Source organism: Pseudopodoces humilis, chromosome 3, assembly GCF_049639895.1.
Source record: "Pseudopodoces humilis isolate 2021_Gansu_Grassland_sample_001 chromosome 3, ASM4963989v1, whole genome shotgun sequence".
NCBI classification, from domain to species: domain Eukaryota; kingdom Metazoa; phylum Chordata; class Aves; order Passeriformes; family Paridae; genus Pseudopodoces; species Pseudopodoces humilis.
This window is the reverse complement of record NC_142202.1, coordinates 27,286,842-27,301,156: the sequence shown is the minus strand read 5'-3', so window position 1 is coordinate 27,301,156 and position 14,315 is coordinate 27,286,842.

Genomic DNA, 14,315 nt, shown 5'->3' with positions numbered 1-14,315 from the left:
AAGGAGCTTTACTCTCCAGTGTATTAAAAGAGTGAGTGCAAGGCTTTACTGAAGAAAGGTTTCTTCTATTAGTTTTGCCATTAGGGAAAAATAATGCTCTTCAAAAGTCTTACTGAAGAGAGAGATCAAAAGAAGACCTGTTAGCTTAAAGTGTTCTATACTTCTTCTAGCATGGGGTCTGTATTCATTACTCTAGGATTTTCTTTGAGACAAATTTTGAGTGTTTTGTCCAAATCCTTTAAATACTCTTTTTAGCAATGTGACTCCCATTGATTTCCTGGGAGACTTTTCACAGATAAGACTTCTAGGTTCAAAATTTCAGAAGTCCTTAACAGTTCTTCATAACTTCATAAAAATATAATAGATTACTTAGTTACCTAAAAGTGAGATTCCCAAAGGGTCTCAAAGATACCCAAAGTCTGTAGGTGCTTTTTTTTTTTTTTTAATATGTCTAAATTCCTAAAATACTAAGATTCTTTGAAACTGTAGCTTTTGTCTTTAATGAGACTGCTGATATTTGGGTTGTATTAGCCTTTGAAAACAGTAATTTATTATACATTATAGCACTAGGTACATAACATAATTAAACTAGGTAGAATATGATATTTAACATTTATAAGGCACTTTTTGTGCAATTATAATTATTTAATTAGGGGAGTGCTGAGAGGGTCCCAAAGCAATTTGGTATATAATTTGCTTATATTATGTGAATGCATCAAAAGAAAATTTCAGCCCAAACTGCTTTCAAATGTGTTGACAGGACAGAAAAACAATGAGGAGTGAAAGTCTTTGATTTCATTGTAAGGACAGTGAACTCACATGGAAAAATATTAAGAGAGTTTCCAAAGGACAAATACCAGTTTTCTGTGACAAAGCTGTGAATTTAATTGCCTGTGCATGACAAGATGATCATCTTTGCTTTTCATCTTCAGCTGTTTCACGCACACTAAATTCTGATGATTTATATACTTTTGCAACGTGTTAAACTATTCCTTTTCATCTTTAACAGTCAGATGTTTCAACTATTTGTAGACAGTCATTGCTATATATATTTCAATTTTGTTTTGTTTTTTATTCCAATCTGTCCTCCTAAAAAAAAGATAAAATAGTTCTATTAAGGCATCCATGGATCTACCTGTGAAATTAATACCCTGAAAAGCATTTAAAGGCTATGTATCAATGATATGCTACTTCCTTAGGAAAATGTGCTCTTGCTTCAGTTTTCAGCAGCCAGGGTGGAACAAGATGGCAAGGTTGAATCTCTGCACATACAATCATGCCACTGTCAGTAATCTCCAGTCTCCTGCCTTTCTTTCCATTTCCAGCTGTGGAAATTTACATGAAAACTTTACAAAAGCAAGGCTATGAAAGGCCAAATATATACCTCATCACTCCAGGATTCCTAATATCAGTTATCAGGAATATTCTGAAACTGCATTCTTAAAGTTGTATAATCTTAAACAATTACTATTATAAGAAGGTGAAAACCTCACAGGAAAAATAAAAAGTCTTCTATAATTCTTCCATGTTTTATTAATTTGTGACCAATTTAACCAACCTATTTAGGCCCCAGAGTTAAATTTCACCTTCCTTTTGCACTACAGGAATGAAAAACTCTTTAAAATTATGTATGATCAGGAGACTCAGATGGAGAAGCTGATCTTACCTTAATTCTGATGACCAAATTTTTCTAAATTGGTGGAACCAATTATTTTTTTACTAATTATTTTAAATGTGGAATGATAAACAAGGGTTAAATGCTGAAAGCTTTAACTGACTCCAGCACATCTGCAATTGAGGCATAACTAGCATCAAGAATTCCTCAGTCCTTGGCATTTTCTCCTCCCATGTTTACTTCTTCCACCTTCTTATTTAGATCATTTCTGTGCAATGAGTTTGGACAGCAGCCTGTAAAATCAGCCCTGTCATTAAATAATATTCTCCTCATGCCAGCAATTTCTTGCAGAAATGATAACTTCCTACAAGGAACCAATTCAAGCATAGTGGTTTGGAAATGCTGGGAAATAGTGAATTAGGCACCTGAAAGGATAAGGGACCTGTTGCATTTTCTTCCAGCTCTATGCTCTGATTAATCACTTGCTTGCATTTTGATAAGCAGCTGCACTGTGTGAGTGTATTCCAACCTTGAGATGTTCATATTATTTCAGGACATTGCATCATATGCAAAGCACTTTCCCAGATGCTTCCTGACTCATTCTCATAAAGGAGTAACTCACACTTTTACTGGATTTTAAGGGTGGCAAAATCCTAGAAACTGAAGGCTTCTCATCAATAGACACTTCATCAAGAGAAATTAGATTTCTTTTATGCTTCAAAAATACAGCAGTGGTTCTCAGGTTATGAACAGTTTGACAGAGAGATAATTTTGGCTCTATTTGACACAGAGATACAAACTTTCTGTATTTGAGATGAAACATGCTGTAAATATTTTGGGCTTGTATGTCATTGCAGCAATGATGCACCCAGTTCTACAAGTAACAATAAAATTTGTTTTGTTATCAGGCCCTCATATACTGGGGAGCAGTAAAGCAATTCACAGGTATTCCTGTAAGCTCCATCACTGATTTAGGGTGTGGCTTTCTGTTTGCAGGCTCTCCCTGTAGCTATATTCTATTATCTTTCATGCAGTGTCTCACCATATTCCTCAGCATGAGCTGTGGTCAAATGGAAGATATGATATTGAGCAAAATATTTCCTTATTATGTTAGGTTCAATCTGTATTTTGACCTAGTTTGTGTAATTTCTGTGTTCTGAAGCACTTTATCTGATGACAAACATACCTCTATACCTCTGGGGATGGAGCTTTTCTTTAAAGGTTTGGAATCCCTTTGACTTTATTCATAGCCGTATTATATAAAACACTTTTTCTGGAAAGATATTAAAATGCACAATTCCAGTTGATCTATAGTCTTCACCTTTTGCATGTTCAGGTTCATTGCTGTAATGAAGCACATGCACTGAAACATCAAGCCAGGAAAGACAAAAAATCAGGACAGAGAGATGGAACCCTTTCTTTGTTTATGTGTCATAACTAATTCTATTTTATCCATGCTCTCAGTTTCCATAGAGTGATGAGCATAAATCTGCTTTCCTTTACTTACCTTGTCCACCCCCTCTCTGCACCCCACTCCTCTGACAGTCATAGGAAAAAGTGATGACTTCAGCTGCATACACTATTTACCTTAAGTGAGGGGGAAAAAAAAAAGTACAAAAAAATGTGATTTCAGTTAAGTGGGCAATAATGAAATGGGGAGCCCATGGTCTTTGCTTCACTAAGCAACATTTGTTTGCAATCATTCTCAGTCCTTTTAAAAAATTGATTTTTAGCAATGAGTTTACCATAATTTATCAACCAGTGCAATCTGACTGTTTGTGTATGGACTATTGATCCATGAATGTTGGCGGTTCTCAGCAATGCCAGGTACCTGAGCCAGGACTACAAAGTGTGATGGATGAGGGAAATCATTAGCTTGTGTTCTGGAGTGAGGTATTTGTTACAATAAGAGCTTGTTTGACAGAATCATCTTCACTAGAAATTAATTTCCTTATGAACAGAGTTCATTATTGTAGAACTCACTGATTACTTGTCTGCATCATGTTCAAAGTTGCAAGAGAGGTGATGTTGCACAGTACAAGGGCAGAAGCTGTTTTGCCTCTGCACTGAGATCAAGAATGTCCTTTAGTTAAGTAACATAAAAATACACTATTTACACTGCAGAATAGTTGAGTTTGAAAGACACCTTGGGAGATTATTTAGTTCACCTGCCTACTCCAAGCAGGGTCAGCTAGGATAGGCTGGCCAGGACTGTGTTCAGCAAGATTTCAATATATCCTAGGATGGGGACTCCTTGACTTTTCTGGAAAACCCATTGTGGTATACAACTGCCTTCATGGTAAAAAAAAGGTATTTTCTTGTGTTGAAGTGGAATTGAGTGTGTTTTAATTTTGTCTGTTTCCTCTTGTCCTGTCACTGAATACAACTGAGAAGACTCTGGTTCCATTTTCTTTATTCCCACTTATTAGGTATTTGTACATACTGGTAACATTCCCTCTGAGCCTTCTCAAGGCTGGACAGTCCCAGCTATCTCAGTTTTTTCTTCATGACAGGGTGGCTCCAGCCCTTTAACCATCTTTGTGGCACTTCTCTGAGCTCATTCCAGTATGGCCTGGGGAGGCCATGATTGGACCCATCAGTCCAGCACTGCCTCACCAGTGCTGAGTACAGGAGAAGATAAGCCTCCCTCAATTGCTGACAACACTTTTCCTGAAGGCTGTTGTTGTTCTTTGCCACAAAGGCATGTTACAGATGCAGGTTCAACGAGGTGTCCACTAGGACTCCCGGATCACTTTCACAAAGCTGTTTTCCAGGTGGCTGGTCCTTCAATGGCCTCATCAGAAGCTGGGGTTTTAGGCTGTACCTGCAGAGTCCTGCAGAAGATTCAGTTGATCTCTTTCTCATAGTTTCTGGAGCTGTGCAGTGCACTGACCTTGTCACAGCCACATCATGTGGTGACGCAGACCCTTTGACAGACTGGGCAATACCCCAGTGCCACCAAGAGGTCCCAAATGTATAGGGATGCATTCTCCCTCAATGGCTTGGTCCAAAGGGAGGTCTCTGATGCACCAGGGATAGTTTCTCCAGGGGGTTCTGGAGACTGTTCCCTGGTATGTGTCTGCACCTTTGGAGAGCCCCCAGGGTTCCTGGTCTCACTCTGGGTGCCAACTTCTGTGTCTGCTGCCTGCTGCTGCTCTGTGCTTGTGGTGCACACCAGCACCAAACATGGCTAGTAGCTGAATCAACTACGTGGATGCTGACAGGTATTTAGTATTTCTAAAATTGTGCTGTCTTTTTTCCTATATCCCAATGTGTTATTAAATCCTCAAACATAACACTAGGTTTTGACCCAGTACTGTCTACTTGGGCAACATAATTTGCCTCTTCAGTTACTGATGAAAATAAAGCGTAGAGTGGGATAGCATCTGAACAGAGATTACAGACTAAATTACCAGGAAAGGAGATCAAGCATCCTACCCCTTATCTCAGTAGCTGCATTACATTTTACTTTTATTTGCTGTGGATTAGTAACTCTTTGCTGTTGCCAAGGAAAAGAGAGACTCCTGGGCATCTGGCACACCCACGGTGCACCCTTACCATTGATGAATAGGAAAGGAACTATGAGTATACTCCAGTGCATGTCAGAGATCCAAGGAAAAATAAGCTATTGAAAAGAGATAAAGTAAACAAGATTATCTGAATGAAATCAATGAATACTTTCAGAGGAGGTTAAACTGATTGGTTTGTTTAGAGCTCTCCAGAAAAATCAAAGATTTGATACTTTTTTGGGCAAAGAAGTGTCAAACACTCATTTCGATCCTGGAAATGACATTGCAGAGGGCCTGACACAGATGTTCTATTCACCATCCTTATTTTTATTGTCAGGAGGTACCACTGAGTACCTCTATAAGAAGAATTGAGATGTCCTTATAATACAGCTTTTAGTACATTGGATATGGGTATTTTGCCATTTTTGGGTGACTTTTTCAAGGAGTTTGTGACTCAGAGGTCCATGTCTTGAAATCCTTACTTACACTTCACTTGGGCAAACCTCCCACAGGTTATAAAAATGGCGACTTTGGAATCTAGTTCAGAAGAGGGATGGAACAGATCAGTCTCCAGAATTCAGACACACAAAATGCCTTCTATGAGTCAACAGGTATAAAGTAGCATGACTGGGAAAATGCCAAGCAGAAAGTAATTCCTGCAGGATAGACATTTCCTTCCCATTCTGAACATTTGTTACAAGGATGTGCATGTGTTTGCAGACCCTGCTGCGAGCAAACTCAGAAGTGAGAAAATGAGTTGAGTGTGTGTTGGGCAGAAAAATTCCATCCAGGAAAGCACTGTGGGTTTTATAAAACATTTCTGAGACTGAAAGGGGCTACTCTGAGTTGCTTAGTTGAGGTAAGAGATGTGGTCCTTAGGTCATTTATGATATGTTGGAAAATCACTGTGAAGTGTGATAATCCTGGACTTAATTTTTATTTATTCCTGAATTATTATTATCTGACTATTTTAATCTCTTCTTTTATATGAACATCCAAACATCCATCTCCTGAGAAGAATTTCTGCATTTTCTCACACCTTGTGATTATATGTATACAACTAGCACAAGGGAGAAGATGGAGCTTTTCTACTATATTTAAACTGAAAAATTCATTCAAAACAAAAATTTTCCATCAACATGAAAAGAAACATTTCATGATGATCATGGTGAGGAACAAGGGACTGTCAAGATCACTCTGAATTTCTGCACCTCTCACTTTAAAGGCCAACACCTCACTCCAGGAGGCCAACACCTTTTCACTCACAGTAGCAGATATGTCATCCCAGTCAGAGCTTCCTGCTTTGGGAAGGATCATTGTGGGCCTGAAGCAGCTCTGGTTTGATCCAGAGGCTCAGTTTCCTTGACACTTCTCAGTCAGATAAGTGTAACTTTGTGCTGATCTTATTCAGGCTGGTAGCTTTTGGCAGCAAGCAAGGGAAATGTGTTTGTGCCGGTCTGTTTAGATGTGACATCATCCTTGGGTAAAACTGGACAAAGTGGATTGAGGCATTTGTAGATCCTGTCAAGCACAGAGCTGTATTTAATTAGCTCAGTCTAATGCATATAGACCTTTGCTACTCCTCGTGCCTGCTAGACATGCAGCTCAGTAGCTCAGTGCCATTACTGCACTCTGCACCCCTCATGAGGGTCTCCTCTGATTGCAGACCTGTGGAAGCAATGAATAGCAGCAATAATCACTTTTTTCCACTTCTCCTGGCTGAAATACTACAGTTTTCCCTCCCTGGAAGGTAAATTGTATTTCAGTTTTCCATAACATTTTTTGCTACAGATAGGAAGATTTTACTGCTGTGCTGCAGAAAGCCGATGTTCATTTGGTAATATAGAGGAGATTTTCATGTATTTCAGACTGGTATTTTATAGACAGAGCTACCTTCCAGGCACTCTGTGTACCACCAAGACAGTGTGTTTTGCTTTGTGATTGTTCTACAGGACTCTTATTCCTTCTGGAACACATTGATTTGACTTTCCACTTCAAAGCTTGAACCATCTTTCTGATTATTTCCTGAACAGTAGATGATAGGTGGAGAATTTAAGAAGGTAAAGTCCAAAAATGTTGGACATTGTTTCCATAATAGCCCAACAGAAAATAAATATGTAGACCTTTGGGATGTGTTGCAATTTTACTGAAAAATGCAATCTATTCTTTGAGTATTCTTATGGTCAGTGAAGAAAGTGCATCTGCTGTAGTATAAGAATACCTCTAATTATTTCCCCTTGGTTTTGTGTTAATGCATCTAGACCTAAGGGCAGGGAAGAGTGTGTTGTATCTACTACAAATAAATCAGTGCAATTAACTGCTGATATATGCAAACTGACCTTAAGTGCTAATACATGTCTGCTTCTAATATCAGGAATCTAGCTTAGAACAGGCTGTAAAGGGATCTGGCCTTGGATCAATGAAAGAAATGTCTTGAACAAATTGGGACCACAGAGGTCAGTCTTCTGAAAAACATAATTAAATTGGGACTGAACTGGAAGCCTCACACATCAAAGAACTGCAGTGATCAAATGATTAGGGAATGGAGGGGGGGGGGATGGGATGCAGCAGAAAGCAAGAAAGAAACAGCAAAGAGTACGTAAGGCAGCAGCTTTAGAGATGGTATTTGAGAAGCAGAAAGTTTAGAGGCACAAAAAAGGAAAACTAGTCAAAGACAGAGTAAGTAAAAAAGTCCAAAATGTGTGAAACAAATACCATAATACGTTGGTACACACTAGAAAATGAAGGGTATGTAAGGAAGAAACAATAAAGCATGCAGAAAGGCAGTATTAGGAATGCAACAAGAAAATCCTTGGTTAATGGAGCATGTTTGCAATATAAATTTAAATGCAGCATATAGCAGCTGGCTGCTCTTATCTGGTAAGACTGTCATTTTAAGCATAGTTGGTGAGCAGAAACTGCAAAGTGAAGCAGAAGATATATATTTGAAATATTGGGGCCTTATATATTTTATTTTATCACATGTTTTCCCTTCATTTTAATTTTAAGAGACTTGTTCTTTTTTTGCTGACTTAGTGCCAGTGAAAGGTGTTGTGCAGAGAGCCCTGGGGATTGAAGACTTTCGTTTCCTTATAAATAAACATAGCAAGTGTATTAGAAAATCAGCTTTCCTCATCTTGCATTCCACTCACTTTCCTCTAGACTAACCTGAAAGAATTTCCAGCTTTCCTGGAACAGACCAGATGGAGTTTCACGAGCAGCTCAAAATGAAGTGGCACTGTGCACCTGCAGCACAGAAAGCCAACCATATCCTGGGCTGCATCCAAAGCAATGTGATCAGCAGGGCCAGGAAAGTGGTTTTACCCCTTTACTCTGTTCTTGTGAGACACTACCTGGAGTAGTGCATACTGTTCTGTGCCCCCAACATAGGAAGGATGTAGAACTATTGGAGCAAGTGCAGAGGAGGGCCATGAAGTTGTTAAAAGCACTGGAGCACCTCTCCGATGAAGACAGGCTGAGAAAGTTGGGTCTGTTCAGCCTGGAGAGGAAGGAGTTGCACTGAGATCTCATAGGAACCTTCCAGTAACTGAAGGAGACCTATAGGGAAGCCAGAGAGGGACTCTTCCTCAGGAACTGTAGTAACAAGACAAGGGGAATGGCTTCAACTGAAAGACAGTAGATTTAGATTGGATGTTAGGAAAAAGTTCTTTACTGTGAGGGTGGTGAGATACTGGAACAGGTTTCCCAGATAAGTTATGGATGCCTGATCCCAGGAAGTATTCAACACCAAGTTTGTTGGTGGTTTGAGCAAGCAGGTCTAGTGAAAGGTGTCCCTGAAGCGGGGCTACAACTAGATGACATCTTGCAGCCCAAACCATTCTATGATTCAAACAGCACACTCATGGAATCATAAAATTGTTTAGACTGGAAAAGGCTTTTAAGATCAGAGTCCAACCACTAATTCATGTCTCTAAGTGACACATCCACTGGTCTTTTAAATACTTTCAGGGATGGTGACTTAACCATTTCCCTGGGCAACATGTTCCAGTGCTTGATAAACCTTTTGATGAAGAGATTTTTCTTATATTCAATCTAAACCCATTCTAGTATAAATTGAGGCCATTTCCTCTTGTACTGCCTGATACCTGAGAGATGAGATCATCTCTCACCTGCCTACAACCTCCTTTTAGGTAGTTTTAGAGAACAATAAGGTTCCCCCTGAGCCTCCTTTTTTCCAGGTGAAACAACCCCATGTCTCTCAGCCACTCCTTGTGTCAAGACACTTGTGCTCTAGACCCTTCACCAGCTCTGTTGCCTTTTGGAAAGGCCAAAAGCTTTCAGTCTCATTAGCATGACTGAAATATCATTAAGCATTTGTACTGTTGTTATTTATAAAGTAATGGGTTAGGGATGCTTTTTATTTCCTTTCTATTTGCTTGCCTGGTGCTGTTTCTTGGTGTACTCATTTTAACTACTCAAGGTTTCTTCGTAGTCAGGAAATTTTGAAACCTATTCCTCTATATGTGAACTTCCTGCTGATGAAAGGTGAGCCTTTAAGCTGTGGTTAAGCCATTGGAGAAGAAGAATGTGAGATGTCAGGAAAGGAGGTAAAGTGTCTTTCAGAGGCTTCTGTTCTGCAGGCACTCAGGGAAGCAAATGGGGCACTGGGGACAAAGACACTTCAGCCATACACAGACATACACTACCTCTGCCTTCTGCTGACTGTCAGTCTTGGAGTGATGAAGAAACAATGATTGAGCTAGAGAAAAGGCTGTACAATATGTCTCTTATCTGCAGTCTCCTGTGTCATGACAACAGACTTCCCCATAAACTGTTCTTTCATGCACACACAGTTTCCAGATACCTTGCAAACAACTGATTAGCCGATGTCAGTACTTACAATTATCTTACAGAGGAGAAAGAGAAGTTAATTGAAACTCATCCAAGGTTACATATATAGCAAGACAGGATGAAGTAATCCAGGAGTCAATGTAAATGTTAAAGCAAGATTTCTTCACCAGCAACAAGCAACGCGTCTCTCCTTTAAATGTAATTATGTAATTATGTAAACACTGTCCATGACACTAGATTTGTATTAAAAAATTTTACAGTGATATGTGTTACATGTGGAAACATCACTATGCAAAGAGAAGGTATGAGAGCTGGGTTTTCTGTGAGGAACTTTATTGTCTATGGAGAGATGGGGATATCCAAGTTGAGATCAGAAGTCCATTTTATTGCGTATACAAGGCGTTTATATAGGGTTTTATTTGTATGGCACTTATATAGGGTTCTACTTGTGCTAACTATTTACCATTGGGTACACGTTCTACATGATATCACTTCACCTGGTGACATCTTATCACAGAGTTTCACAACATGTTTCTTGGTCACTTGTTGCCCAAGAAGACATGTCTGTCTCTCCCATGGTTTCTGCTCGATCAGACCTAAGATACCAGGCTCCTTTATCAGTTCTATTGTACTCTCTGTTTTATTCCCCATAGAACTTGGTGAATTATCTTGGGCAAAACATTTGAGGAAGATTGTGTTTCTTCTTACTCACCTCTTAAAACTAGGCTGTCTCTTCTTTAAACTGCATTAAAAGTCTGATGTGAAAGAACTGGTACTGCTACCAAAAGTCCTCCTTTCTTTTTCCCATCCATTTACAGCTGTTTGGAAATAGGTAACTGCGTAACCAGATGCAACAAAATCAACAATTTTGAAAAGCTGCTTTTCTTATGGTAGAAGTAATGGGAATGTTAAGTCCTCCAGAGAAACTAGAAATTATCCTCCTGCATGTGAACTAAAAAGGGATAAGTGCTAGAAAGAGAAATTTAATGGACAGATCTAGTCCCATCCAAAGTGAAAAGCAAGAAGGTGCAGTAGAAAGTTTTTCAGCATGCTGGAAGAGCCCAGAGAATGTGGAGGCCACGTGTTATGTCATACAATGGCATAGCAGGGTTCTCATGTTTCCTTCTCAAAACTCTGCTAATTTCTCACTGAACCATGAGCCAACCACAGAGAAAAGCCACTGGGGTCCACCTGTAACAGAGGACCTTTGCCATCAAATGCCCATGCTAACATCTTTAGGAATCCTGGGGCATTCAGCAAAAATGATTGTTTTGGTGTTTTGTTTTTGTTTTTGTTTTTTTTAAATGTGGACTTCAAATTTGCACTGCTTATGTTTCAAAGAATTTCCAGATCTTTGTATATCACTTTGCATGCCCAATTACATCTATGAGAAAAAAACAGAAAAAGATCTTGAATTTTGTATGCCTTGGATTTCCTACCGCCACTTTGCATGTAGGTTATACATGAAAGACAAACTGCAGTCTGCACTCCAATAAAGAATAGTTCCTATGGAATATTGTACATACTTTGTTTCTAGGACCAAATGAATGGTCAATTATATAAATATATATATATATATATTAAAAAGTAAAGAAGTAACAATCCCAGATAAATAAGAGAATCCCAATTCCAATTATCCTGCTCTTCCTTTGATGTGTAAGGAAATAATAATGCATAACGACTTCTATGAGAATTAAAGTAAGCTAAAGAGTTACCTGAGGATTTTCTGTTATGGCTCAGAGCCAAGGGGAATTTGGATTCAGACCAAAAGAAGAGGCCTTCAGTTGTATTTGCAGAAAGCAAATAGGGTTTGTTGATGGACATTTATGATTCATGTCACATGCAATACCTCTGAGAGAGCTGCTTCTCAGCACCTTTGCAGCTTCTGTGTTTGCTCAAAATGAGTAAGAAACAGAACAAATGGTAACTTCTCTACTGTGCTGATAAAGCAAAAGGTAGGATTTATGTTAAGAACAAGATAAATAAATGAACTGGATGTCTAAAAATAGCAGAGGGGTCCAGCTTAGCTGACTCATGAGCTTGTAGATGAAATCTGATGGAGACTGGCACACAGCATTAAAATAGGATAAACGTTGACAGGCATTAAATGAACAATCAAAAATGAATGGAACTTCAAATGTTCTGTGGGAGAGAAAAAACAAGGCAACCCAAGCCATTTATAATTACTGCTCAAGCCATTTATAATTAGTAGTGTTGAAAATGCTCTTCCTCATCTCCTGTGTATCTGTCATGGGAAATCACTATCCGGCACAGATGTGACTATACTGGAAAGCTCTAGTAAACTGTCTAGATAGACCTGTTGCCGATGCAACTCACATAAGTGTGTCTGTTTACCAAACAGACACACTTGGATTTTCTAAATGGTCTCCTTGTCTTCAGTTTGTTTCTGTATGCTTACAAGTAACTGTATGCACATTTAGATTTTTTGCATTATCAAAAACCATCCAGGTAGCTAAGCAGCTAAAGCCTGTGCTTTCCAGTCAGTGAAGGTAGAATGATACAAGTACAAATGTTTGTTACCAAGTGTTTCTCCTCTGTTTTCATGAAACTTACTATATTCTGTATTCTTGAAAAGTGAGAGTAGTAAATAATTCTGAGGCTTCTGTGCTTTAGATTTTATCTGAAGTGATGAAAATGTCCCAAATGTATTGTGGGGAAGTGCCAGACAGGCAGATGCTCGGAAGTACACAGAATGTGTTCACTAAGTTTTATTTTCTCACAGAATGAATCATGAAATCTTGACTAATTTTGCACGTTTCTTAAAACCAAATTGCTTATAACAGTAACTTCATTTCAGCAAAGTGCTAGTAATAGTTAAGGGTGATCTAACAAACCTACACCTGGTTTCCTCTTTACTTAAAAGCACTTGCTACATTTCTTAGGAACTAGGATGTAAGTGCACTGTAGATCCAAGTGCTCTAGGGTCACTAAGCCTACTACACACACACTGCCCAGCCATCAGGGACATCTTTGGCAGAGAAGCTAAAACACATAAAATGTTTCTCCTGGATAAATACCACTGTGAAAAACGAAAACATAGGAACGAATATGTACGTACATATTTCTCAGAATTTCATCTCCTGAGAAGAAAGTAACTCTATCCCAACTGAAACCAGGACAGTGAGCACATACACATTAGTGCTCAAAATGCCCTTTCCATATATACTGCAAAGAAGTGACTCTAGGAACGATTTTGTACCATGTTTTTCAAGAGCTCACCTAAGAAGCATTTGCTAGTAGTTGAACTATATCAAATGGAAACAAAATTTTTTACAGATTCTGAAATTCATCTGATAAGATTTGGGGTTACTATAGTCTTTTAAGTGTTATATGTTAAAACTTCATTAATATGTCCAAGGGTTTTTTTTGGCCTAAGTAACCTGAAATGTGAAGAGGTGACTAACTGTAGACATTAAGTGTGCTGAAACATTATCATATGAATTTGTTCTTTTAGGATGTATGGAAAGTACTGATTTTAATGAAAGAAATTAGATACTTTAGTAAACTAGGAGAGGTGAAAGCTACATTGATAATTTGGGCTTTTGATAGATGCATTACTTCCATCTTGGGAGTGGTAAGGAATTAGATTATGTTAGTATTTAAAAAAAGATATAACATGACTGATGTCAGGAAAATATCAGAAAAGCATTATGAAAAATAAAGAAGAGCTTTCCAAGAATGCATGCATAGAGACACAGGTTTTGCCCATGAAGGACTGAATTAGACCAGTATTTTCCTGTGTGAGAAAGCCCTGACTAAGAAAGTATTTGGTTATTTCCTTGGGACCTGTTAAATGGATTAAATCAGTCTTCACAGTGAGCCTTCTTGGAAATCGGCTTTTATGCTTTTATGCTCTGTTCTGGATCCAGTTACAACCAGTTTTTTAAAGACTGAAACCTTAACCAAAAAATGTTCTTACATTTAGGACCATTCTATGAGGCAGTTTTACTTGGGCACATCCACCCCTTTAGCCTAGCTCTTCCGAAATACTGGCAAGCTAAAACTGCTTCCAGGGCTAGGGAGCACAGAGCAGGTAGGAGGGACTCACAGCTGCTTGGAAATGTGAAAACAAGAGAACAGCACTCAAAAGAATCAAACCAAATAAATAAACCTCATGGTAGTAAAGGGGTGAAAAATATTTTTAGTTGCAACCTTGCCTTGGCTGCAATATTCAAGAAAAAAGGTTGTACCAAGGGCAATACATTTGTTACGTTTTACCCAGAGTTCCCTTTTTTCTGTTACTGTGGAAACAGTATCAGTCACATTAATATGGGTGGAGCTTAGTACAGGCAGCCACAAGTAGCTGGAGAAATGTGTGCTTGTAAATGTTTCCCGTTTATGGTGTGTAAAATGAAAGG